The following is a 26,604-nucleotide window of genomic DNA, read 5'->3' on the forward strand; positions in this document are numbered from 1 at the left end:
GGAGGGTGGGTAATGGGTATTGAGGAGGGCACCTGTTGGGATGAGCATTGGGTGTTGTATGGAAACCAATTTGACAATTAATTTCATCTATTTAAAAAAAAAAAGAAAAAAAAAAAAAATCATAGACTCTACCAAAAAAAAAAAAAAAGGTTACCAGGACTGATAAATGAATTCACCAAAGTCTCGGGATACAAAATCAACATACAGACATCTGTTGCTTTTCTATACATCAACAACGAAGCAGGAGAAAGAAAAATCAAGGAATCCATATCATTTTCAATTGCACCAAAAACCATAAGATACTTAGAAATAAAACCTAATCAAGGAGTAAAAGATCTGTATTCTGAAAACTACAGAACACTGATGAAAGAAACTTAAGATGACACAAAGAAATGTAAAAACATTCCATGTTCAATGGATTGGAAGAACAAATGCTATTAAAATGTCTATACTACCTAAAACAATCTATGCATTTAATGCAATCCTTATCAAAATACCAGCAGAATTATTCACAAAGCTAGAATAAAACATCCTAAACTTTGTATGGAACCACAAGACCCTGAAAAGCCAAAGCAATCTTGAAAAAGAAAAGCAAAGCTGTAAGCATCACAACATGGGACTTCTATTTATGTTACAAAGCTAGTGATCAAGACCATGTGGTACTGGCACAGAAACACATGCATAGAACTATGGGACAGAGTAGAAAATCCAGAAATGGACCCACAAGTATATGGTTAATGAATCTTCAACAAAACAGGGAAGAGTGTCCAATGGAAAAAAAAGTCTCTTCAGAAAATGGTGTTGGGGAAACTTCACAGCGACATGCAGAAGAATGAAACTGAACAGCTCTCTTACAACATATACAAAAATAAATTTAAAATGGATTAAAGACCAAATTTGTGATAAGACACCATCAAAGTCCTAGAGGAGAACACAGGCAGTAGCCTCTTTGACATTGGCTTCAGCAACGTCTTACCAGATATATCTCCTGGAGCAAGGGAAAAAAAAGCCAAAATATACTATTGGTACTTCATTAAGATAAAAATCTTCTGCACAGTTAAGGAAAAAATCAACAAAACTAAAAGATAACCTATGGAATGAGAGAAGATATTTCCAAATGACATATCCGATAAAGAGTTGGTATCCAAAATCTATAAAGAACTTATCAAACTCAACACCTAAAAACCAAATAATGAAGTTAAGAAATGGATAGAAGACATGAACAGACATTTTTCCAAAGAAGACATCCAGATGGCCAACTGACACATGAAAAGATGCTCAACATCACTCATCATCAGAGTAATACAAATCAAAATTACAATGAGATGTTACCTCATAGCAGTCAGAATGGCCAAAAAGAACACTACAGGAAACAACAGATTTGACGATGATGTGGAGAAGGGGGAACACTGTTACACTGTTGGTAGGAATACAAACTGGTGCAGCCACTCTGGAAAACATTATGGGGGTTCTCCAAAAAGTTAAAAATAGAGCTACCCTATGACCCAGCAATTGCACTACTAGGTATTTACTTAAAGGGTAAAAAATAATTATTCAAAGGGATACATGCACCCTTATGTTTATAGCAGCCTTACCAACAATAGCTAAAATATGGAAAGAGCCCAGATTTCCATGGACTGATAAATGGATAAAGAAGATGTGGTATATATATATATACACAATGCAGTATTACGCAGCCATCAAAAACATTGAAAGGTTGCCATTTGCAATTACATTTATGGAGCTAGAGTATTATGCTAAGTAAAATAAGTCAGTCAGAGAAAGACTAATACCTATGTTTATTCATATGTAGAATTTAAAAAACAAAATAGATGAACATAGAGGGAAAAAAGAGAGAAAGGCAAACCATAAACAGACTCTTTTTTTTTTTAAATTTTTTAATGTTTATTTATTTTTGAGAGAGAGACACAGACAGAGCACAAGTGGGAAGGGGCATAGAGAGAGGGAGACACAGAATCCAAAGCAGACTCCAGGCTCTGAGCTGTCAGCACAGAGCCCGATGTGGGGCTTGAACCCACAAACCATGAGATCATGACCTGAGCTGAAGTCAGACGCTCAACCAACTGAGCCACTCAGGCACCCCAACAGACTCTTAACTATAGAGAACAAACTGAGTGTTACTGAAGGGGAGGTGGATGGGGGGATGGGTTAAATGGGAGATGGGTATTAAGGAGGGTACTTGTAATGAGCCCTGGAGGTTGTATGTAAGTGGTGAATCACTGAACTTCACACCTGACACTACTATTACAGTGTATTTTTATTAATTGGAATTTAAATAAAAATTTGAAGAAAAATAAATAAATAAAGTCCAGCAATGTTAAGATTCTAGTGTTTACAGCATAACATTGCTCATTAAATTTACTGTCTCACTGGGGAAGTAGTTCATCCTGAAGAAAATGAAAATGTGATACAATTTATATAAAAAAGAGTAATCCAGTTATTCTAAATCCTACATCAGAATTACCCATAAGTCTTTTAAAAATTACAACTGCATAGGCCTTACTCCAGACCTACTAAATAAAAGGAAGGTGAGTGTTAAGCCACAGGAAATTATAGGATCTAACCAGCAAACAGTCACCTCAAACCCAGATAACTCAAAGGAACTGAAATCTCTATGTTTGGTCTGATTCTACTAGAAATGATCAAACTTGACCTAAGTCTAGTGCTAGTTACCATAATTATATTTCTTGGTATTATTATTCCAATATAGTCAGATAGTCTGACTATTCCTATTTTTTTATTTTTAAAATTTTTAATATTTATTTATTTTTGAGAGAGACAGAGACAGAATGCAAGTGGGTTAGGGGCAGAGAGAGAGGGAGACACAGAATCTGAAGCAGGCTCCAGGCTCTGAGCTGTCAGCACAGAGCCTGACGCGGGGCTCGAACTCACCAGCCGTGAGATCATGACCTGAGCTGAAGTCAGACGCTAAGCTGACTGAGCCACCCAGGCGCCCCTGACTGTTCCTATTTTTGAAAGCCATCTCCTGTATTGCTTCCACATTATGTGACCAATTATGGCACATAGCTCTAAGATTCACAAATGCCTACAGCATAGGGATCAGTAATGGAAGTTTACCCTTTTTCCCTTTGCTATGACATTCTGCAAAATTAACCGGGCCTTGGTTTGTTTTTAGAATGAGACATGCAGTATTTTGCTTACATTGAGTTGGATGTTGACCCCACAAGGCAGGAAGGAGATGTCTGTACATGTTTTTTTTTTCTACTTAGGAAACAAGGAGAAAAACAACTTGTCTTCATTTTACAATGTACATAATGTGGGTGTTCTGAAATTAAAAATAATGGAGGAGAAATAAATTGCAAAATGAATAAAATGAATAAGAACACATGGATGCACTCTGTAACTATGTCCAAATGGTGGCAGGCAAAAAGAGCTTAAGATTCCTTCTAAGGTGTACTTTGACTTCATGGCTTTGATTACATAACTTTTTTCTTAAATAAACATTGACAGCGTAAATATCTTTGTTGACCAAAAGCGTTATTTTCTAGTTACTTTCTGGTCTATTTTTTTAAGGACTCATGCAAACCATAGTAAGCATACATTCTACATAATTATAAAGAATACATTTAGAGAGACTTTCAAATTCCATTAACAGAAGAATTTTCTTCTAACAACAAGAAAATATTTTTCCAACATTATTGCACAACAATGAGTATTTGGCATTTGGGAAGAGGCTATATAAGTATATTTATTTGGGAAAAAATAAGCCATAAAAAAAGTGAAAGCAGTTTAGCCTAAAATGTAATTTATGAGGCAACGTCATTTGTAATCCTTACCATCCATATTGTCCAATGTTACTTTCTCATGCTGATTCAGGATTCGTTCTTCCATAAATGTTCAGTTAAATTCTTATTAAACTTAAAAATGAGAACATTGGAGATTTTTTTATGATGCTACTCTGAAAAGGATTCAAATCTCTACCATCAATCAACTTTTCATGAGTATCTACTAGAGACCAGATCTAATGTCACATAATCTGAATAAGGGGCAACAGGAAATATAAGACATTAATTCCGTCCTCACACACTTTGGAAATGAAAGACATGAGTTCATGAAAATATATCTAACAATACAAGAAATATAACATAAACCTAAATGCAGGTCATTCAGTTCTATGCAGATTCAAAGTAAAAAGATATAATATGAGAGTAGATAGATAAAAATGTAGTGCTGACAACGCTGACTCCACCTTTGGCCCTGCAACTTGTTCCTGCCTGTGAAATGACCTCCCTCAGGGCTACATGTTCCAGAGCCCATGGAGGTTAATTTATACCCACCAGGATGTGGGAAGGCTTGTTCTGATCTTCCCTAAAGTGATACACAGAAGGCTCCGTTTAATTAACTAGTGGAGATGACTGATGCACAGGTGGCACCACTTTAGGGAACTACACTCTGACCTCACTACAATGTCCTCACTGTATGCTATGGATTGGGTTCTGGACTTGGTGGAGAATAGTTGTGTGGTACCCGGGTTTTTTGTCAGCCCAATCCCTACCAACCTCCCACCCCAGTAAGTTACCCTGAATAAAATTCTGAATAAACATTATGGAGTAGCATTATTCATTTTTCTTTTTGGTTTTAAAATGCCTTCTTAGTCAAGAGGACACTAAGTGCCTTCTTAGTCAAGAGGATACTTCACTGGCTTTCTTCCACCTTCTAATACTGCATTACTGGCTATACCCACTAACTGACTGCCATATGGAGATGTGCTTGCATCAGCAAGATGTGATATAAGTTGGATGTACTTAATTAATGTACATCCTCTGCAGCTTTGGATAATAAATTTTATAATGTTATTGAATATTTAGTATGTATTAATAATTCTTCTAAATTCTTTATTTGGACTTATTTAATACTCTTAACACAGTAAAGTATGTATAAAATACTCTTTACAATGTTAAGTATGTGATATTATTGTCATGCTTATTTTACAGTTCAGAAAGTTGTGGCTCAAGAGATATAAGTGACTTTCCCAAGTCATACAGCTATTACGTTGGGGAACTAAAATTAGACACCAGCAATGTGATTCTAGGTCCAGACATCGATTCACTACTTTATGCTATCACAAGAGTCAAAGACTTTAAAGAATCTTAGAAAGTTAAAGCTGTAAGGAATCTTAGAGTGTCGTTCATGCAAATTCATTCTTGTACACATAGGGAAACAAAAGCCCAAAGAGGTGAAATGTCTTCTCTATCTATGATCACGGCTATTAGAAGAGAAACCAGGATTGTAACCCATGCTTACTGATTTCCAATACATAGCTTTTTCTGTAATAATCATTATAATCCCTTTCAAGATTTCTCCTTTACTTCATTTTTCTGACTTGGACTACTGAAATAGTAGGAGACAGAAATATCGTGGCAGGGTTTGTCTCATCCCACAAAAACAACTAGATGACTGTCGAATCATCCGGAATATCCCAGAAATTTAACTGAAGAGTGAGAGAACAAACTCCAAAACAAAAAGGGAGAGAAGAGGCCACAACAAAGCAAATAGAAATTGCAGAGACATGGTTTAGGGGAGAAAAGGAGTTGTGGTAACAGGAAAGGGCAAGGGAAAGAGGGAGAGGAGCACACAGGAGATCAGACAATGATAAGATTCTCCCAAAGCTGTTGGCTTGGGAAATGAGGACAGAATTTCATGAATTCTTATAACCAGCAAGGCCTAAAGCCTGGAGTTTTAAAGGTCAATGGGGTTGGCTGGGATAGACCCTGGAGGGCACTACCCTATTACTAAGACAAGGAAACAACTCAGGGGAAGACATCATGGAAACAGCAATCTGAAAAACACCTGTGGCACACAGAGGGGAGATAATTCACTCTTCTTGAGCATGTCCCTGAGAGGCAGCATTCATTGAGACTCCTCTCCTTAAAGAAATGAGCTGGCTGGAGCCACTTTTCTCCCACCCCCGGTAAGCATAAAAGAAACACCTCCTGGAATCAGCACACCGCCAACACTGACTGTCTAACTTCTTTAAACCAAGCCCAAGCCCGATGCCCTGCACTCTGATGGGACTGTACTTCTTAGTCAAGATTGTTGCAGTTCCAGCCTGGAGGGCCCCTGACCCAGAAGCTTAGCAAAAACCCCTGCCCACACCACCTCTCCCAGAGAGTTCTGCTGGGCGTCAGCACTGGTGGAGGTGGTCATAGGTCTCATTTCACAAGCAGATCATAGCATATCTAGTTAAAACTCACCACATTCAGGCAAGGGATCAAACAGTGCCTGCAGCAGGCAAGAGGAGCTTTTGCAGAAAACTAGCCTGAAGAATAGAGTAGCCAAAACACAGCAGCAGAGGGCATGCAACACACAATGGAGGCACTCCATGAAGTGCCAGGTCCTGGGCACTACATGACCTCTTCTTCATAGGCCCATTAATTTCAGGAGCAGGAGACACAACTGGATTTTCTAACACAGAGAACAAGGCACAGACTTAACACAAAATGCAAAGATGGAATAATTTTATCCAAAATGAAAGAATAAGATAAGGTCATAGCCAGAGATCTACGTGAAACAGATATAACTAACATTCCTGATGGAGAATTTGAAGCAACGATCATAAGGATACTCCCTGGGATTGAGAAAAGAATAGAAGACATCAGTGACACCCTTACCACAGAGATAAAAGAGTTAAAAAAGAACACATCAGAGATGAAGAATGCAATAAACAGGATTATAAATTATATTGATGAAATGGACAGCAGACTGGAAGAAGCAGATTAATTGGTGACCCATTAAAATAATGGAAAATAATGAAGCTGATCAAAAAAGACATAACATAGAATTATAGAACATGAGAATAGACTTAGGGAACTCAGCGACTCATTCAAAACTAATAACATCTCTAGCAGTGCTATGGAATTTATCCAAGGGACACAGGAGTACTGATGCATAGGGGCACTTGTACCCCAATGTTCATAGCAGCACTCTCAACAATAGCCAAATTATGGAAAGAGCCTAAATGTCCATCAACTGATGAATGGATAAAGAAATTGTGGTTTATATACACAATGGAATACTACGTGGCAATGACAAAAAATGAAATATGGCCTTTTGTAGCAACGTGGTTGGAACTGGAGAGTGTGATGCTAAGTGAAATAAGCCATCCAGAGAAAGACAGATACCATATGGTTTCACTCTTATGTGGATCCTGAGAAACTTAACAGGAACCCATGGGGGAGGGGAAGGAAAAAAAAAAGAGGTTAGAGTGGGAGAGAGCCAAAGCATAAGAGACTGTTGAGAACTGAGAACAAACTAAGGGTTGATGGGGGTTGGGAGGGAGGAGAGGGTGGGTGATGGGTATTGAGGAGGGCACCTTTTGGGATGAGCACTGGGTGTTGTATGGAAACCAATTTGACAATAAATTTCATATATAAATAAAAAAAAATAAAAAAAATAAAAAAAATCTCAAAAAATATTAAAAAAAAAACTAATAACATCTCTATTATAAGATTCAGAAGAAAAAGAGAGAGAAAAGGGGCAGAAAATTTATTTCAAGAAATACTAACAGAAAACTTCCCTAATTTGGGGATGGAAACAGACATTCAGATGCAGGAGGCACAGAGAACTCCCACCAAAATCAATAAAAGCAGGCCAACACCAAAATATATTGTAATTAAATTTGCAAAATATAGCAATAAAGAAAAAAAATCCTAAAAGCAGCAATACAAAATAGTCCTTAACTTACAGGGGAAAACCCATAAGGCTAGCTAGAGATTTCTCCACAGACACTTGGCAAGCCAGAAGAAAGTGACGTGATATAGTCAAAGCGCTGAATGGGAAAAATATGCAGCCAAGACTATTCTATCAAGCAAGGCTATAATTCAGAGCAGAGGGAGAGATAATTTCCCAGATGAACAAAAACTAAAGGAATTCATGGCCTAAACCAGTCCTCGAAGAAATCTCAACCCTCGAACATAGCTAGATAAATAGCCAATCATTCTCAATACCCAATAAATCAATCTCAGGACTAAAAGAATAAACTGCACTACTAGAGGGAGGGAAGAGGCCACATCATGGAAGGTAGGAGGTATGGAGACATGATTTAGGGAAGGAATGAATTGCAGGTGCTGTGGAGGGGAAGGAACCATGATCATTAAGAGAAGGATGAGAAAGAGACAAAGAAATGAGTGCACAGGAGATCACATAAGGAAAACAATTCCACAAAAGCATTGACTGAGAGAGGTGCTGATTATTGTGAGTTTTTACAATAAGCAGAGCTCAAAGACTGGAGTTTTAGAAGTCTACTGTGTGGCTGATGTGGATCCCTGAGGGTGATGAGTGCTCCTGTGGAGTAGGTGGGCAGATAGCCTAGGGAGAAGATAGTATGATCTGATGATTGCTTGGAAAACAGTGAGTGAGATTTCCCCCAGTCTTGGAGCACATCTGGTAAGTGACATTTCATCTCTGGGAACAAAAGCCCTGGTGGGAGTTTTTACCACCCTCCCCTGCCCATCAGCATAGGCACAGAGACACCTGCTAAGGGCTGCTAACCTGGACACCAGCTTTTTGCTACACTTTACACCAAATTCCATACCCCTGTGCTGTGGTGCAACTGCCCTTCTGGGACAAATCTGTAGCACTCCCAACATGGTGAGACCTCCCCTCAGAGAACCAGCATGGGTCCCTGGCATGCCAGATCCCTGAAGTTTGGAGTTTAAAAACTCAGCTTGCCTGGGATAGAACACAGATGCACAGTACTATAGTACTGGATTAACAGAAGGCCTGGATCCACACAGGGTGAAGGCAGCCATCTGAGGAACGCCTGGACACGTGAGGGGAGAATATTCTTATGGGAGGGCTTCCAAGACATCAGTGGGCACAAATTCCCCTCTCCAGGTAAAAAGGAAGGTGTTGGTGCCCTTTCTCTCCCATCACCACTCAGCATTTTCTAACTTCAGTAAGTAAGATAGCACCAATAGTGGTCGCCTGAACTGTTTACACCAAGCCCAGCCTCCCTGCACTCTGCAGGTGCTGCTTTTTGTGGGCAAATGTGCCTGAAAAACAGGTATTGGGGCTCCTCCCCCCAGCACACACCACATATACTGATGTAGAGTGCTGCAAAACTTCAACTCTAGTGGAAATGCCATCAGGTCTCTTTGAAAAGCACAGCAGAGCACACCTAGTTAAAACTTGCCACACTCTGGCCAAGGTCCAAACACTCCACACTGCAGTCAAAAATAACTGCAGAGGACTGATCTGAGGGAAAGAGCAGCCAAAACGCAGCCACAGAACGCACACAACATACACTAGAGACACTTCCTAAAGCAGCAGGCCCTTGAAAGTATATGACCTCTTCTTCATAAAATCATTACTCTCAGGAGCAGGAAACATAACAGGCTTTCATAAGATAGAGAATAAGACAGAGACCTAGAAAAAAACCGCCAAGATGGAGGAATTCATCCCAAAAGAAAGAACAAGAAAAGATCAAAGCCAGGTACCTGATCAAAACAGACATAAATAATATGCCTTATCCAGAAATTAAAGCAATAATCACAAAGAAACCATCTGGGCTTAAGAAAAGCATAGAGAAAATCAGAGAGTCCCTTACTACAGAGATAAAACAACAAAAAACCAATTCTTCCATAGTGAGAAATACAATAACCATGATTCAAAACTGACTGGATGTAATGAATGCAAGGATGGAAGAAGAAGACGAACAAATAAGTGATGTAGAAAATAGAATTATGGAAAATAATGATGTTGAAAAGAAGAACAACAAAAAAAATTCGATCATGAAAGTAGACTTAAGGAACTCAGTGATTTCATGAAATGTAATAACATTTTAATCATAGGAGTCCCAGAAGAAGAAAACAGAGGAAAGGAGACAAGAGGTTTAGTTGAGAAAATTATAGCTAAAAACTTCTCTAATATGGGGAAAGAAACAGACATCCATCCAGGAAGTACAGAAATCTCCCATCAAAATCAGGAAAAGCAGGCCAATATCAAGACATATCATAGTTAAATATGCAAAATAAAGAGATAAAAAATGTTAAAAGAAGCAAGACATAATAAATCCATAACTTAGAAAGGAAGACAAATAAGGTTAGCAGCCAATCACTCCACAGAAACTTGGCAAACAAGAAGGGAGTGGTATAATATATTAAACATGATGAATGGGGGAAATATGAAGCCAAGAATACTCTATCCAGCAAGATTATAATTCAGAATAGAAGGAGAGATAGAGATTCCCAACAAACAAAAACTGAAGGAGTTTGTGACCACTAAAACAGCCTTGCAAGAAATATTTAAGGAGACTCTATGAGTGGGAAAGAAAGGCCAAAAGTGACAAAGACTACAAAAGAACAGAGAAAATCGCCAAAAACAAACAAACAAGCAAAAAAAAAGTAATACAATCAAAATAATTTCATTTCTATTAATAATTATTCTGAATGTAAATGGACTAAATACTCCAACAAAAGATATAGGGGGGTGAGAATGGATTAACAACAACAACAACAACAACAACAAACAAGACCAATCTATATGCTACCTGCAAGAGATTTATTTTAGATGCAATGATATCTCCAGATTAAAAGTGAGGGGATGGAGAACAATTTACTATGCAAATGGGCATCAAAAGAAAGCAGCGGCAGCAATACTTATATAACACAAACTAGATTTTAAACCAATGACTGTAGCAAGAGATGAAGAAGGGTACTATATCATAATAAAAGTGTCTATGGAACAGGAAGATCTAACAATTTAAAAATATATATTTATGCCATCAACATGATAACACTCAAATATATAAAATAATTAATAACAAACATAAAGGATCTCATTGATAATAATACCATAATAGTAGGAGACTTAAATACCCCACTTGCAGGAATGGTCAGATCATCTAAGCAGAAAATCAACAAAGAAACAATAGCTTTCAATGACATCCTGGACCAGATGGACTTAACAGATATACTCAGAACACTTCATCTTAAAACAGCAGAATACACTTTCTTTTCCAGTGCACATGGGACATTCTTCAGAATAGATCACATACTAGGTCACAAATCAGGCCTCAACAGGTACAAATATTTTGAAATCAAACCATGCATGTTTTCTGACCATAACACTATGAAAATTGAAGTCAATTACAAGAAAAAATTTGGAAAGACTACACATATATAGAGGTTAAAGAACATCCTATTAAACAATGAATGGATCAACAAATAAATTAAAGAAGAAATTTAAAAAATACATGGAAAAAATGAAAATGAAAACATGACAATCTGAAACATTTGGGATGCAGGAAATGCAGTCATAAGAGGGAAGTATGTACAAATACAGGTCTACCTCAAGAAGCAAGAAAAAAGTTCCAATAGGCAACTTAATGTTACATCTGAAAGTACTAGAAAAAGAACAGCAAATGAAGTCTAATGCCGGCAGAAGGGAAATAATAAAGATTAGAGCGGAAAACAAATGATACAGAAACAAACAAACATACAAACAAAAACAGTAGAACAGATACATGAAACCAGGAGCTGGTTCTTTGAAAGAATAGTAAAATTTATAAACTCATTAATAAAATCACAAATGAGAGAGGAGACATCACAACCAACACCACAGAAATATAAACAATTATAAGAGAATATTATGAAAAATTATATGTCAAAAAATTGGGCAATATGGAAGAATTGTATAAATTCCCAGAAACATATACACTACCAAGACTGAAACAAGAAGAAATCAAAAACCTAAAGAGAACGATAATAAGCAAAGAATTTACATCAGTAATAAAAAATCTCCCAAGAAACAAAAGTCCAGGACCAGATGGCTTCCCAGGGGAAATTCTACCAAACATTTAAAGAAAAGTTAATACCTGTCCTTCTCAAACTATTCCAAAAAGTAGAAGGAAAACTTACCAAATAATTCTATGAGGCCAGCAATACCTTGATGCCAAAACCAGACAAAAACCCCACTAAAAGAGAGAATAACAAGCCAATATCATTCATGAACATGCATACAAAAATTCTCAACAAAATACTAGTAAATCAAATCAAACAGTACATTGAAAGAATCATAAACCTCAGTCAAGTGGGATATATTCCTGGGCTGCAACGGTGGTTCAATATTTGCAAATCAATCAAAGTGATACATCACATTAATGAAAGAAATGATAAGAGCCATATGATCCTCTCAATAGATACAGAAATAGCATTTCACACAGCAAAGGATCCATTCTTGATAAAAAACCCTCAACAAGGTAGGGGAAAAGGGAACATATCTCAATATCATAAAGGCATAATATGAAAGAACCACAGCTAATATAATCCTCAATAGTGAAAACCTGAGAGCTTTCCTCCAAGGTCGGGAACAAGACAGGGATGTCCACTCTCACTAATGTTATTCAACAAAGTACTAGAAGTCCTAGCCTCTGCAATCAGACAGCATAAATAAATAAATAAATAAATGGCATTCAAATCAGCAAGGAGGAAGTCAAATGTTCACTATTTGCAAATTAAATGATACTCTATATTTAAAAAATATATCAAAAAATTGCTAGAACTGATACACAAATTCATTAAAGTTGCAGGATACAAAATCAATGTACAGACATCAGTTGCATTTCTATACACCTGTAATGAATCAGTAGAAAAAGAAATCAAGGAATCTATCCCATTTACAATTGCGCCAAACACCTTAAGATACCTAGGAATAAACCTAACCAAAGAAGTGAAAGACCTATATTCTGAAAACTATAAAACACTGAAAAAATAAATTGAAGAGGACACAAAGAAATAGAAAGTCATTTCATACTTATGAATTGGAAAAACACATATTGTTAAAATGTCTGTACTACCCAAAAACAATCTAGGCATTAAAGGCAATCTTTACCAAAATGCCACCAGTATTTTTTCACAGACCTAGAACAATAATTTTAAAATTTGTATGGAACCACAAAAGACCCTGAATAGCAAAAGCAAAATTGAAAAGGAAAAGCAAAGCTGAAGGCCTCACAATTCCAACTTCAAACTATATTACAAAACTGTGGTGATTCAAACAGTATGGTACTGATGCAAAAATAAACACATAGATTAATAGGACAGAATAGAAAAATCAGAAATAGACCCTCAATTCTATGGTCAGTGAATCTTTAACAAAGCGGGAAAGAATATCCAATGGAAAAAAGAGTCTCTTCAACAAATGGTGTTGGGAAAACTGCACAGCAACATGCAAAAGAATGAAACTGAACCACTTTTTTATGCCAAACACAAAAATAAATTCAAAATATACTAAAGACTGTGTGATTTCTGAAACCAGTAAAATCCTAGAGGAGAACACAGGCAGCAAATTCTTTGACATTGGCCATAGCAACTTCTTTGTAGATATGTCTCCTGAGGCAAGGGAAACAAAAGTAAAAATAAACTTTTCAGGCTCCACCAAAATAAAAAGGTTCTGGACAATGAAAAAAAAAATAAAAAAACTGAAAGGCAACCTATGGAATGGAAGAAGATATTTGCAAATGACATATCTGATAAAGGGTAAGTATCTAAAATATATAAAAAAATTTAAAACTCAACACCCTAAGCAAGAATAATCCAATTAAAAATGGGCAAAAGAAAGGGGCACCTAGGTGGCTCAGTTGGTTAAGCATCTGACTCTTGATATTGGTTCAGGCCATGATCTCATGGTTCATGAAATTGAGCCCTGCATTGTGCTCTGCACTGATAGTGTGGAATTGACTTGGGATTCTCTCTCTCCCTCTCTCTGCCCCTCCCCTGCTTGTTCTCTCTCTCTCTCTCTCTCTCTCTCTCTCTCTCTCTCTCTCTCTCAAAATAAATAAATGAACATTAATTTTTTTTAAAGAGCAGAAGATATGAACAGAACTTTTTCCCAGTAAACACCCAGATGGCCAACAGACACATGACAAGATGGTCAACATCACTCATCATCAGGAAAATACAAATAAAAACTACAATGAGATATCACTTTATACTTTTCAGAATGGCTAAAATTACTAATATAGGAACAACAGATTTGTATATGATGCAGAGAAAGGGGAACATTCTTACACTCTTAATGGAGTGGAAATTCAAACTGGTGCAGCCACTTTGGAAACCAGTATGGAGATTCCTCAAAAAGTTAAAAATCGAACTACCTTAGGACCTAACAATTGCACTACTAGGTATTTACCCAAAGGATACAAAAATACTGATTCAAATGGGGCACATGCACTCTGATGTTTATAGCAGCATTATCTGCTATAGTCAAAGTATGGAAAGATCCCAAATGTCCATTGACTGATGAATGGAAAAAGAAGCTGTGGCATATAATAATTATATATAATTAATTATTTATTAATTATATATATATATATATAATGAGATATTATTCAGCTATCAAAAAGAATGAATTCTTGCCATTTGCAATGATGTGGATGGAGCTAGAGTGTATTTTGTTAAGGGAAACAAGCCAGCCAGAGAAAAAGAAACACCATATGTTTTCACTCATATGTGGAATTTAAGAAACAAAACAAATGAAGGTAAAAAAGTCAAAGAAAAGGAGGCAAACCATAAGTATTCTTAACTATAGAGTACAAACTGAGGGTTGCTGGAGGGGAGGTGGGCAGGGGCATGGGCTAAATGGGTAATGAGTATTAAGGAGGGCACTTGTTGGAATGAGGATTAGATGTTATAAGTAATGAATAACTAAGTTCTCCTGAAATCAATGTTGCACTGTTTGTTAACTAACTAGAATTTAAATAAAAACTGGAAACAACAGCAACCAAAAAGAAACAAGTGCTAGTGAGGATGTGGAGAAAAAGGAACCCTCTTGCACTGTTGGTGGGAATGCAAACTGGTGCAGCCAATCTGGAAAACTGTAGGGAAGCTCCTCAAAAAGTTAAAAAATAGGACTTCCCTGTGATTCACCAATTGCACTTCCAGGTATTTACCCAAAAAATACACAAATACACAAAGGGATATATGCACCCCAATATTTATTGCAGCATTATCTACATTAGCCAAATTATGGAAACAGCTCATGTGTACATTGATTGATGAATGATAAAGACTATTTAATGGGAATATTACTTCCCATTAAAAATGAAATCTTGCCATTTACAGCAACATGGATGGGGCTAGAGAGGATAATAGTAAGCAAAAAATTCAGTCAGAGAAACAAATACCATATGATTTCACTCATATGTGGAGTTTACAAAACAAAACAAAAAAGCAAATGGAAGAAAAATAAGAGAAAGAGAAAAAAAACAGATTCCTAATTATACAGAAAAATCTGAGGTTTACTAGATGAGAGATGGGTGAGGGCATGGCCTAAATAGGTGATGGGGATTTAGTAGTATACTTGTGATGAGCACCAGGTGTTGTATAGAAGGGTTTTATCACTATATTGTACACCTGAAACTAATATGACACTGTAAGTTAATGAACAGGCATTTAAATAATAACTTACCAAAGAAAGATATGGAAGCAACCCAAGTGTCCATCAATAGATGAACAAAGAAGTTATGTTAATGGAATGTCACTCAGCCATATTAAAGAATGAAATCTTGTCATTTGCCACAACATAGATGGTTCTATAGGATATAATGCTAAGTAAAATAAGTTGGTTAGAGACAAATAACATGATTTCACTCACATGTGGCAATTAAGAATAAAAACAAATGTACAAATAAAGAAAAAAGGGAGACAAACAAATAAACCAGATTTTTAAATATAGAGAACAAACTGGTGGTTGCCAGAGGGGAGGTGGGAGGGTCTGGGTAGAGTAAATAAAGAAGATTAATAATGTATTTATCTTGATGAGCACTGAGAAGAATATAGAATTATTGAATCATTACATTGTATGCCTGAAACAAACGTAACACTATGTTAATTATATTTGAAGTTTAAAAAATACCTATTAAAATTAGGTATCCATACATTCTTTTCTCTACAGAGAAGAAACTAGAAAATTTAGTCCCACACTTCTCCAGGGCAAACTCTTCCATTAGGATCAGAGAAGAGATAGGCCTTCCTGGTAAAAATGAGGTTATAATAGGAACAGTGGAAATAAATAATAACAGTAAGTTGCATAGGGCTTACCAAGTTCCAGGCACACTTCTAAGTGCTTTATATTCAGTACCCTCATTCTGGCAAAAATCCTGAAGCTTAGACACAATTAAATAATCTTCCCAAGGTCACACAACAGGTAGTGACAGAGCTGGGATTTAGAATCTATAAAGTATGATTCCAGAGTTTATGCAATTAAGCACTACAATGATACATTACAAGATACATAGAAGATACCTTAGAAGAAATACATATTTGGGACACCTGGGTGGCTCAGTTGGTTAAGCGACCGACTTCAGCTCAGGTCATGATCTCACAGTTTGTGAGTTCGAGCCCCACATTGGGATCTGTGCTGACAGCTCAGAGCCTGGAGCCTACTTCAGATTCTATGTCTCCCCCTCTCTCTACCCTTCCCCTGCTCATGCTCTGTGTCTCTCTGTCTCTCAATAATAAATAAATGTTAAAAATTTTTAAAAAAGAAATACATATTCAAGTGAAGAGTTATAGGTAGTCATTTTTCATGTAGTCAAAAAATAAGCTTTTTAATGTAAATTATAAGAAAGCAAATATATAGGAAAAAAAGTAATACTAGGCAAAGCCCATAACTGGTCAAGATTTTTATGTATTTATTGCTTATGGACAATGTGATTTACTATAAAGTTTGAATATTTTAAAACAACGGTACTTACAGCATACTCTAGATAGATCAATAATTAATACATGTTAATGTTAATTTATAGCTGATCACATAGAAAGATTAGGTGGATAAAATGCTCATAAATTTCAAAGATTTTTATTAGCTTCTTTTTATTCTAATCTGCATATTTTGTAAGGTTCAAAATACTATTATCAGAACTTAAAACTACACACATACACGCTACATATTTAAGAGCAAAGGGGGACTGACAGCTCTATCTCCATCAATTCTTTATTTTAGACAGTTTGAAGGTAATAATATGTAGAATGTCATATACAGTATTAATGTCCCAACAACATGTACTAAGAAATGTCATCTATAGTTACCATTGTTCAACTTGGGATACTAAAATATATGGTAGTATCTGAAATATGTTTAAGAATTATATTTGAAGTATACGACATTAATTTTCAAACCACATATTTTTTTCTATCATATATGACAAGCTGCAGACATTGTAATACAACAGAAGTGCTTTTATAATTAAAGATAAATGCCTTTCTTCTTTAAATACCTTGATTTTTCTATTAAAAAATGACCACTTATTAGAAAAATGTGAATAATTTACATAAAATTATGATTTAAACCTTCCCCGACTTCTTTCTAAAGATAGCAGCCAAAAAACTGAAAAAGTCAGTGTGCCTTTGAGGATATTTAATTAAAATCTAATCCCACATTCTTAAAAGCTCACATAAATTAAGCTGTCATTCAGGAGATTTATGTATTCACATTTGCATATTACATACAATTCATCAATTACTCATGTGTGAAAGCAATGTTTTTCCCAGGGTGCTGAACTGCCAGCAGTGCCAACAGGCACATGCATCCCACAAAACTATACCAACTGGTACCTTAGAGAAAGCCATTTCCATATGGCCTTTTGTTTGCACATCCAGAGTTCCAAGCACACTTAGAAAATTGTGACTATAACTTAGTGGATTCTATTGAGCTAAATTTGTGTGAAAGAGATGTTCATTTTAATCTTAGTGCAAATGCATACTGGTAGCAATTCAACAGCTCTTCTCGCATTCATGGAAAGTTTTAAAATTACAGTAAAGATACAGAATCATTGGTGAGCTTTAGTATAGTCAGACAAAATAGTTAAGTTAAAAATATTCTCTTCAAGTTTATAGAAGGTAACCATTAATTTACATGGCATATATGAATAAGGTAAAGAAAAAAGTAAAAAATATATATATACGTGTGTGTGTATATATATATACATACATACATACACACACACACACACACACACACATACGCACACATACACATATTAAGGCAGGGAGAGGTGAAAATACCAAAGTTCAGTGGCTCATTCAGAAAGCTTTAAGACATAGGAAGCACTTTATGGTACTTGAAGAATCTTAATTCTGTGTATAATTTTTTTTAATGTTTATTTGTGTGAGAGAGAGACAGAGTGTGAGCGGGGGAGGCGCAGAGAGAGAGGGAGACACAGAATCTGAAGCAGGCTCCAGGCCCTGAGCTGTCAGCCCAGAGCCCGACACAGGGCTCGAATTCATCCAAAGAGCATAATTTCACACACACACCTATCCAGAGAATTTAGACAATGTTTTTTGACTGGCTGATTAGTTGGTTGGTTTGGGGTTCTAAATTTTTTTTTCAAATTAATGTTTTGATGTAGAGTCTTAACTACCATATCAGAAACCTTTTTTTTTTTCAGAAACCTTTTTTAAAAAGGTAATTTAGGGGCACCTGGGTGGCTCAGTTGGCTGAGCATCCGACTTTGGTTCAGGTCATGATCTCACAGTTGGTGGGTTCAAGGTTGCATCGCGCTCTGCGCTAACAGCTTGGAGCTTGGAGCCTAATTCGGATTCTATGTCTCCCTCTCTCTCTGCCCCACCCCACTCGCACTATGTCTCTCTCTGTCTCTTAAAAATAAACATTTTTTGAAAATTAAAAAAAAGAAAGCTTTAAGATGTAGCAAAAATAAAATGCCCCTAATTTTTCCAGATCTCAGTTTTCTTAGACTATTTTTGGGAAGAAAATGGTAAGCCTTTAACAGTATCATGTCTACCACCAAACAGATGCAAAGATACATTTTCTCCATGATCAAAAGCTGTTACAAAATACCTTTAACTTTTTATACATACTGAGAAGAGAGTTCACTCCAGTTGTCCCAAAGGGAAAATGGTATGCTTATAAGACACCACATATAGGAAACAAGGAAGCAATCTAAATGACCTAACAGGATAAGCTATTTCCAGCATAGATCAACAACTGCCACAATATTTTGCATGAGTGTATATCTTAATGTTTAATATATTTGTTTCAGAATTCCACTGGCTGTAAAAAGTGACACCTAAACCAGGGACATTTCTCCCTTCATACAAAATCCTTTCTCCTCTCTTTCTAAAATTTGTCACCAATTTCTTTATCGGTTGGACATACAGAAAACTCCTAAAGTTTATAGCAACTGGAAAATTTATATGGTCTTCTCACATTTATTTTATATAAGTTATATGCCTGTGTATTTGTGTAAGTGTATACTGCAGTAATAACAAGTGACTTCTAGAAATTCAAATCCATAAGGATGTTTTGAGTGCCTACTATTACAAGGAATTTTGTTAAATGTTGTGAGAAATATAAAGATACTTTATACATGGATGTAAGAAATATATACACATATACTAATGACTAAAATACTGATGTAAACAATGCATTTGGAGCACAAAAGATAGAGATAAATTCAACCTGAGAAGATCAAAAGACGTGGCTTTTGATTTGGACTTTAAAGATGAGTAAGATAAATATGAAGACTTTTAAAAATGTGCATGCCTTGTAGAGGGTCCTATAAATCTTTCTCTGTATCATTCAATTTTAGTATGTGTGTTGCTAGAAAAAAAACAAATTCAAAACTAGCTTGAGAATCTCACTAATGTTCAAAGATGAAAAATAATACTATGTGAAATAAACATTGTATTTCTAGTTATCTACTATTTTCCATGGTGTACAGATAGTTTAGTATAAGCTGTGCTTTTATATGTGTCAAATATTGACCATGAGCTAATCTTAAAGTCTCTTCGGAAATATCTTGCTGCTGAAAATTAGCTAGAATATTAAGATAGCAACAACAATGGATTTATTCTATAAGAAAATAATATTTGTCTTTTATTTCAACTAGCAAAATCCTGATTTCTTTCTAACAGATAATAGTAATAGGTTTATATTACTTTTGTCATATAAATTTAATGTTAAACTTTATAAAAGGTAGAATTTTTACTATCTGGAATGGGAGTAAATAGTACTATGAAACAAAATATTCAGTGTGCAGGCATAATGTTACTATCCTGACTACAATGTAACCCTGAGAAAAACTATTTGAGTTTGGTTCTGAACAAAAGAATCTCTCACAGGCTATCAGTTTCAGTTAACAATGTTAGCAAAATAATTGATGTTCAATGGATTCGATGCTCCAACATTCAGTGTTAGTTTTTCAAGCCTTCTTCAAATCTTCCACTTCTCAGCTCTGTTAAACCTCCATGGGTTTTAATTATGATCAAGAAGCTAACTGTAGTTGTTATAGTCAAAAAAAATTTATACAGACAGATTTTCAGAATAATTATTCATTACTACAGTTAAACTGATTAATAACTATTTTTTTAATTCTAAATAATGCAGAGTAGTAGACACGTACAACATAAGGTTACTGTATATGAACAGTTAGTGATCATTTACCGCTATAATGCTTTTGCCTTACAGGACACAGGTCTTAAATCATAACTGCTATTCACAACTAAAAATTGTCTTTTACTATCTTTCCCTAAATAAAGAGTAATGCATTATACCTGCCAAATTTCTCTCTTCAAGAAAGACACATCTCTCCTTCCTTCCAGGAAAAAAAATGTTAAATGCTATACCCCAAAAACATTTTTTTTTAATTTTTCAGAGGCACACAGCCCTAATATTCAATAATGTCTTATTGAATGATTATAAAACAGTTTTTCATTTCCTTGCTTACTGTGGTTAAATTCCTAATTCTTAAAGAAAAGAAAATGTTTCTTCAGTGAAAAAGCATAGCAGAATTTAAACCAAAGGGAATTCAATTAATAAATTTAATTGCTAATAAATTAAACTGCCACAATCCAAATAACACGACTGACATTTTACCACATATAGATCAACTCTAAGTTACTCATTATTTTAAACATTAATTAAAAGCATCGAATCCTAGGGGCACCTGTGTGGCTCAGTCGGTTGAGCATCCAACTTTGGCTCAGGTCATGATCTCATGGTCTGTGAGTTCAAGCCCTGCATCGGGCTCTGTGCTGACAGCTCAGAGCCTGGACTTGGTTCAGATTCTGTGTCTCCCTCTCTCTCTGCCCCTCCCCTGCTCATGCTCTGTCTCTCTGTCAAAAATAAATAAATATTAAAAAAATTTTAAACCATCGAATCCTAGAGGAGAAAACAGGCAGCAACCTCTTTGACATCGGCCATAGCAAATTCTTACTAAATATGTCTCTAGAGTCAAGGGAAACAAAAGCAAAAATAAACTATTGGGACTTCATCAAAATAAAAACCTTCTGCATAGCGAAGGAAACAACAAAACTAAAAGGCAACGTTCAAAATGGGAGTAGATATTTGCAAATGACACATCTGATAGAGTTAGTATCAAAAATATATAAAAAACATAGCAAACTCAACACCCAAAAATCAAATAATCCAGTTAAGAAATAGGCAAAAGTTATGAATAGACATTTTTCCCATGAAGACATCCAGGTGGCCAACAGACACATAAAAAAAATGCTCAACATCACTCACCATCAGGGAAATACAAATCAAAACTACAATGAGATGCGACCTTACACCTTTCAGAATGACTAAAATTAACAACACAATAACAGGTATTGGAGACAATGCCAAGAAAGGGGAACACAGTTCCCCCATTGCACAGTTGGTGGGAATGCAAACTGGTGCAGCCACTCTAGAAAATAGTACAGAGGTTCCTCAAAAAGTTAAAAATAGAACTACCATATAATCCAGCCATTGCATTAGTAGGTATTTACCCAAAGGACACACACACACACACACACACACACACACACACACACTGAAATATTACTCAGCCATCAAAAAGAATAAAAGTTTGCCATTTGCAATGATGTGGACAGAGCTAAAGAGTATTATGCTAAGTGAAATATGTCAGCCAGAGCAAGACAAATACTTTATAATTTCACTCATATGTGGAACTTAAGAAACAAAACACATGAACATGGGGGAAAGAGAGGCAAAGCAGAAAACAGACTCTTGATTATAGAAAACAAATTCAGCAATGAGAAAGAATGAAATCTGGCCTTTTGTAGCAACGTGGATAGAACTAGAGAGTGTTATGCTAAGTGAAATAAGTCATACAGAGAAATACAGATACCATATGTTTTAAATCTTATGTGGATCCTGAGAAACTTAACAGAAGACCATAGGGGAGGGGAAGGAAAAAAAAAGTTATAGAGGGAGAGAGCCAAACCATAAGAGACTCTTAAAAACTGAGAATAAACTGAGTGTTTATAGGGGGTTGGAGGGAGGGGAAAGTGAGTGATGGGCATTGAGGAGGGCACCTGTTTGGATGAGCACTGGGTATTGTATGGAAACCAATTTGACAATGAATTTCATATTAATATATATATATAATATTATTAATATATATATTCCGTTTGAGCAATAAAAAAAGTCAAAAAAAAAGAAAACAAACTGAAGATTACTGGAGGGGAAGTGGGCAGGGTGACCAGTTAAATTGGTGATGGGTATTAAGGAGGGCACTTGTGATGAAAACTGAGTATTGTATGTAAGTGATGAATCACTAGATTCTACACCTGAAATTAATGTTGCACTGTATATTAACTAATTGGAACTGAAATAAAAACTTGGGAAAAAAGCAACTAGTGAATTAAAAGCTATTGTAAACCAGAAGTAAAGAGGAAAAAAGGTCTGTCAAATATTCACTATAAATAAAGTATTAAAGGGGAGAAACTCACAATATTTTCAGTGTTCTAAATTTATTTTTAAACATATCTTAAGGAGAGAGGAAGTATAAAATATTTTACTGTAAGAATGTGTGAACTGAACAAGATATCTGCTCAGTTTAGAGAATATTTTTGTCTACTAGTTTTTTCCCATTTCAATATTTATAGAAATATCTATAAATTCAATTCCAGTTCTAACCACATCATGAGATTTAAAAACCCGTTCAGCTTATGGTTTAGTAAAAATAATAATGATAATAATGTGGAGAGTTGGATCCTACAAATTATGGCTCAGTAAGGCTTACTGAGTGTTAACATAATTATTTGGTTTAGTTCAAACACTTAATTTATATAATAGCCAAATATACTTATTTTATATAATAGCAAAGGGTTAGACTAATGACTAAATCATATCACGGGGAAAATATCTTGTCTTTTGACATATCATGTGTACTTTAAATTAAGCATAACATCCTTCTACACTGTATTAATTTTCATTTTATTTCCTCTTTATATTTTATAACTAACAATTTATGCAATAAATATGCTGTATAATATTTGTCTTCAAGAATCTGATGGCATTATAAGATATATCACTGGCTGTACAACTTCTGTGTTGGAAAACACATTACCTACTAAGAAAGATAAATGCTCTATCCATGGGGACACTCTATCATATGTTGTTTAGGCAAGAAAATCATTAAAAATGACAAGAAGTATGTCAATCCAAATACAAAGATATTAAAAATGCTTAAATACATATATTGATAATCCACACAGTGCTAAAAGAGGCACAATAAACAAAGTATTTCTTAAATTATAACTTTAAGGAAGGTCATAATTCTTGCCCCAGGTATGACTAAATATGAAGCCTTTTTATCACTTTTTTTGCAATGGTCTCATCATAAGCACCCATCAATTTGGCTGTCCACACCCTTTTTCAATCACAATAAGATTAACAGTGCCACATCAGAATATCTATTAAAACTATTACTTCCTGATATTATCTGTCAGGATAGCGATAGAATTTAGGCAAGAAACAGATATTGTTAAATTCCCATTGTCGAAATTGTAGGATAAGGTAGTAACAATCTCAATTCATTCATTTGATATGGCAAATAATTACTGAATTTTTAATATTTGCTGTTGATTAACACTCACTACAGATTTAGTAGAATTTGGAAACTGTGTATACACACACAGACATATACACACAAATAATATGTACATATACACATTTTCACATCAACAGAGCCTGGGAGAATGCATTTCACATGGTAAACTCTTAAATGTTTACTGAGTGACGTAATGACTTAATCCACTCTAATTTTCCACTGGCAACTCCCTAAAATTTTATTGTCATAAATCCCTTACCAACATTATTGTCTTTTTCAGACTCATTAAGGAGTGGGGATTGAAATGGAGGATACTAAACTTCTTTCAACTGCTAGTACTTATTACTTTGCCCCACCCTTCCCTCTTAAACCACATATGCTAAATAAAGAGGCAACTTGTTAATTTCCAACGTATTCAACGATGTCATATTATAACTGTCTTTTGGGCTTTGTTGTACTTTACTTTTTTTTTTAATTTTTTTTTCAACGTTTTTATTTATTTTTGGGACAGAGAGAGACAGAGCATGAACGGGGGAGGGGCAGAGAGAGAGGGAGACACAGAATCGGAAACAGGCTCCAGGCTCCAAGCCATCAGCCCAGAGCCTGACGCGGGGCTCGAACTCACGGACCGTGAGATCGTGACCTGGCTGAAGCCGGACGCTTAACCGACTGCGCCACCCAGGCGCCCCCTTTGTTGTACTTTAAATACAAGTCTTCAACATAGTGAGAAAATACACTCCCTGACCTTGTTTGTGGGGTACATTAATTTCTGGGAGTAACAAGCATGGTATCGGCATATAGAATGGTATTCTATGGATGTCTTCACTGGAAATGAGATGAGTTTATATATTTAGCAAAATATTCAAAACAAAAAATTGGGAATATTCTCACTACCTTTCAAATGACAGCAAAATGAAAAGCATGCCTAACACCTTAAAAGAGTTAAATAAAATGTTTAGTTAAAAATGGAATAAAGAAAATTAGTAGATGGAAAACCAATAAGTAATACGAAAATAACAATATAAATAAAATGGGGAATAGCTTACAAAGTCTCAAATATAGCCAAATAAAGGGGAAACTCCCTAAATGATATCCAAGTATTTACTACGTTACTGTCGTCAGCAATACTCCAAAATCAAATTTTAAGTTAGTGGCTTTATATATTTCATAGTATTTTGCCTATATTCTATTTTATTTCATTATCCAAGCACTGATGAACTTTGCCCATTACCTTTTGACAGTTACTATACATTTTTTGATTGGTGATACTGTCCAAATAAGAATGCATCAACCAAAGGTTGCTCTGGCAGTTCTTTCACATTTTTTTTTCATTTTTTTCTTTTCTTTTTTTCATTTGAGTATAGTTTACATACAATGTTACATTCATTTCAGGGGTACCATTTAGCGATTTGACAAATTTATACATTATGCTATGTTTACCACAACTATAGCTACCATCGGTCCTGTTACATCACTATTACAATATCATTGACTGTATTCCTTATGCTGTGCTTTTCATTCCTGTGACTTATTCATTTCATAACTGGAAGCTTCTATTTCCCTCTCCCCTTCACCTATTTTGCCAAACCCCTGCCCCCCTCCCCTCTGGCAATCATCAGTTTGTTCTCTGTATTTATAGGTCTGATTCTGCTTTTCATTTATTTATTTGTTCTTAGATTCCATTTATGAGTGAAATCATATGGTGTTTTTATTTCTCAGCCTAACATATCACTTAGCATAACACCCTCTAGGTCCATCCATGTTGTCTCAAAAGGCACAATATCATCTTTTCTAGGGCTACATAATATTCCATTGTGTACATATTACATATTTTCTTTATCCATTCCCCTACTGATGGACACTTAGGCTGCATCCACATCTTGACTACTGCAAATAATGCTGCAAAAAGCATAGGGGTGCATATATATATTTGAATTAGGGTTTTCATTTTCTATGGCTAAAAACTCAATAGTGAAATTATTAGATCATATAGTATTACTATTTTTAATTTTTTGAGGAATCTCCATACTGTTTTCCACCGTGTCTATACCAAATTACATTCCTACCAACAGTGCACGTGTTCCTTTTTCTCCACATCCTCACCAACACTTTTTATTCATTGTTATTTTAATTTCAGCCATTCTAACTGGTGGAAGGTGATATCTCATTGTGGTTTTGATTTGCATTTTCTTGATGATTAATGATGTTGAGTATCTTTTCATGTGTCTGTTGGCCATCTCTGTATCTTTTTTGGAAAAATGTGTATTCAGGTCCTCTTCTCATTTTTTAATTGTTTGTTTTCTTGGTGCTAACTTCTTTAAGTTCTTTATATAATTTGGATATGAACCCCTTATTGGTAATACAATTTGCAAATATCCTCTTCCATTCAGTAGATTGTCTTATGGTTTTCCTGATGGTTTGCTTCCCTGTGCAAAGGTTTTTATTTTGATGAAGTCTCAATAGTTTATTTTTTTGTTTCCCTTGCCTTATGAGACAGATCTAGAAAAATGTTGCCATGGCCAATGTCAGAGAAATTATTGCCTGTGCTCTCTTCCAGGATTTTTATGGTTTGTCTCATGTTTAAGTCACTAATCCATGTTCACTTTATTTTTGTGTATGATGTTTGAAGTGGTCCAGTTTAATTCTTTAACATATAGCTGTCCCGTTTTCCCAGCACTGTTTATTAAAGAGACCATCTTTTCCCCACTGTATATTCTTTCTTTCTTTGTCATAGACCAACTGATCATATAATCATAGGTTTA

The 26,604-nt window shown here is 35.4% G+C and overlaps 1 protein-coding gene and 1 long non-coding RNA gene across 2 annotated transcripts in view; both read right to left on the reverse strand.

Annotated features, from left to right (window-relative positions):
- The window catches only part of LOC121025218 (dachshund homolog 2-like), a 401,711-nt gene that overhangs the window by 31,080 nt on the left and 344,027 nt on the right, over positions 1–26,604 (reverse strand). The window lies entirely within an intron of this gene.
- LOC121025199 (uncharacterized) lies at positions 14,831–18,003 on the reverse strand. The gene is made up of 3 exons (XR_005787974.1): positions 17,978–18,003; positions 17,214–17,220; positions 14,831–15,051 (listed from the first exon to the last, which is right to left on the reverse strand). It is a non-coding gene; the product is annotated as an uncharacterized LOC121025199 (long non-coding RNA).

This window comes from Herpailurus yagouaroundi, unplaced genomic scaffold (genome assembly GCF_014898765.1).
Source record: "Herpailurus yagouaroundi ecotype Mexico unplaced genomic scaffold, PumYag 67555, whole genome shotgun sequence".
NCBI lineage: Eukaryota > Metazoa > Chordata > Mammalia > Carnivora > Felidae > Herpailurus > Herpailurus yagouaroundi.